Genomic DNA, 2,500 nt, shown 5'->3' with positions numbered 1-2,500 from the left:
GGTGAAAATTTTTCAGACACCTCATCGCCTGGGTGAAAATTTTTCACGACGGACTCTATGATTAGGGATCTGTGTGACTGTTTTTTAGGGGGAGTGTTGGGTACATTATAAAAATAATATCAGGCAATACCCTTTCCAAGGGTCCCCCCTTATCCCTCGTGAACAATTTTACCTCATCGCCTGGGTGAAAATTTTTCACGACAGACTCTATGATTAGGGATCTGTGTGACTGTTTTTTAGGGGGAGTGTTGGGTACATTATAAAAATAATATATGGGAATACCTTTATATCCAAGGGTCCCCCCTTATATCCCTTGTGAAAAATTTTCACAAAAATTTTCATACCTTTATATCCAAGGGTCCCCCCTTATATCCCTTGTGAAAAATTTTCACAAAAATTTTCATACCTTTATATCCAAGGGTCCCCCCTTATATCTCTTGTGAAAAATTTTCATAAAAATTTTCATACCTTTATATCCAAGGGTCCCCCCTTATATCCCTTGTGAAAAAATTTCATAAAAATTTTCATACCTCATCGTGAAAAATTTTCACCTCATCGCATCGTGAAAAATTTTCACCTCATCGCATCGTGAAAAATTTTCACCTCATCGCATCGTGAAAAATTTTCACAACTCTATACTTAGGCTGACTGACTTTGGTTGGCTGACTGACAAAAAAATTTATAAAATATCCGGGGGGGACCCCCCTTATATGTTAAATTTTGCGGGATTAAAAATTTTTTGCGGCATTTAATTTGAGGGATTTTTAAATCCCTCATGCATGCACCCTGCAGTACCCCCAATCCCTCCGCAACTATATATCCCCGCCACCCCGCCTCCCCGCTCCGTGCGCGCGCTGCCCGCCCCGCCAGAACCCGAATCATGGATGTAGTTGCAAACTGCGGCGCCGGCGGCAGCATATCACGCGGCCGCAAAAGAGACTTTCGGTTGCGGCCATATCAAGTGGAAAATACTGTTTCCCGTCCGATCAACGTTAGTCAAGCCACTTAGAGCCACACCGAGTAATGCAGTTGGAGACAATGCGTGAAATTGTGGTGCTGCAATCTTTTTGCACCCGAAGACTCAGGCCGAAGACTCAGGCGCAGCCTGGGTCGCCGGGCGCCTGTAGACTCTGGGCGAAGCCGCCTCACCGGGCGAAGCCTGGTGTTGTATCGCCTGAATTGGCGCCTGTAATTGTATTTGCATCGCCTGACAACTCTGTATTTTTCCCTTCTGTTCGCCGAATCCTTTGTCTTTTCCTCCTCTCGCCTGACCTCTCGACCTATATTTTTGCATCTTTCGCCCGAATTCTGTCTTTACGCCTGATGACCGCTTCATTGTATTTGCATCTTTCTTCGTCTTTTCCTCTGACCAACTTATTATCTTTTTCCCGGCCATCACTGCCTACTTTCGCCCGATTGTATTGCCTCTCGCCTGGATTGACGCCTTGTATTTTGCATCTTTCGCCTGGATTCGCCTGAATGAACAACTTGTATTGCATCTTTCGCCGCCTTGTATTTGCACTCTCGCCTGAATTTTGCACTTTTTTCATCACTTTCCCAGCGAGCCATCCTACTTCGCCCTACTTTTCACTCGCCTGCCCTGATTCTCCCCGACTACCCACTTAATTCCTATTCTCCAGATCTCTTTCTTTCTTGCAACTTCCCCTTTATGATCTCAGCACGACCCGCCGATCTGCAATAAATTGCAAGAGGAACAATTCAAACACAAAAGTTCGAACATATTAATATTCAAACAAATTTTCAAATATTTGAACAGTCACTCGGCGACCGACCTTCGGTCAGTCGATAAATAGTTGGGCGTCACTTGGCGACTCTGACCTACGGCCAGAGTCTTATTAATCTGTGTCTGCCGACCTCGCCGCACGCGGCTCGGTCGTCTAGGTAGACAAACCAGCCAACAAGAGCTTAATCTCAGCGGATCGTAACAACAAGGCTACTCTACCGCTTACAATACTCCGTTGTACATCTAAGTCGTATGCAAAGGATTTATCCCCGCGCATCGAGACATTGCTATCCGCAGCCAGCGACAGCGCCTTTCCGCACCGCCGCCAAACGCCGCCTTGTATGGTCCACATCGTATTTGTATCCAACTGCAACGCGCGAGGCAGAGTCGTCGCTTCTAGCATGGATTCTGACTTAGAGGCGTTCAGCCATAATCCAGCAGATGGTAGCTTCGGCCCGGTGCCTGATCAGACAGGGCCAAATACCAATTATCTGAATGAACGGTTCCTCTCGTACTAAGTTCAATTACTATTGCAACAACGGTCCATCAGTAGGGTAAAACTAACCTGTCTCACGACGGTCTAAACCCAGCTCACGTTCCCTATTAGTGGGTGAACAATCCAACGCTTACCGAATTCTGCTTCGGTATGATAGGAAGAGCCGACATCGAAGAATCAAAAAGCAATGTCGCTATGAACGCTTGACTGCCACAAGCCAGTTATCCCTGTGGTAACTTTTCTGGCACCTCTAGCCTCGA

The 2,500-nt window shown here is 46.3% G+C and overlaps 1 non-coding gene across 1 annotated transcript; it reads right to left on the bottom strand.

Annotated features, from left to right (window-relative positions):
* Positions 1–948: 948 nt before the first annotated feature.
* On the bottom strand, positions 949–1,065 carry FOB63_005720. The gene has a single exon (XR_010715667.1). It is a non-coding gene; the product is annotated as a 5S ribosomal RNA (ribosomal RNA).
* Positions 1,066–2,500: the final 1,435 nt, after the last annotated feature.

The sequence above is a fragment of the Clavispora lusitaniae genome, assembly GCF_014636115.1.
Source record: "Clavispora lusitaniae strain FDAARGOS_655 chromosome Unknown tig00002663_pilon, whole genome shotgun sequence".
Classification (NCBI taxonomy): Eukaryota; Fungi; Ascomycota; class Pichiomycetes; order Serinales; family Metschnikowiaceae; genus Clavispora; species Clavispora lusitaniae.
Note: the sequence above shows the minus strand (reverse complement) of the source record. Positions and strands in the feature narration are given on the sequence as shown.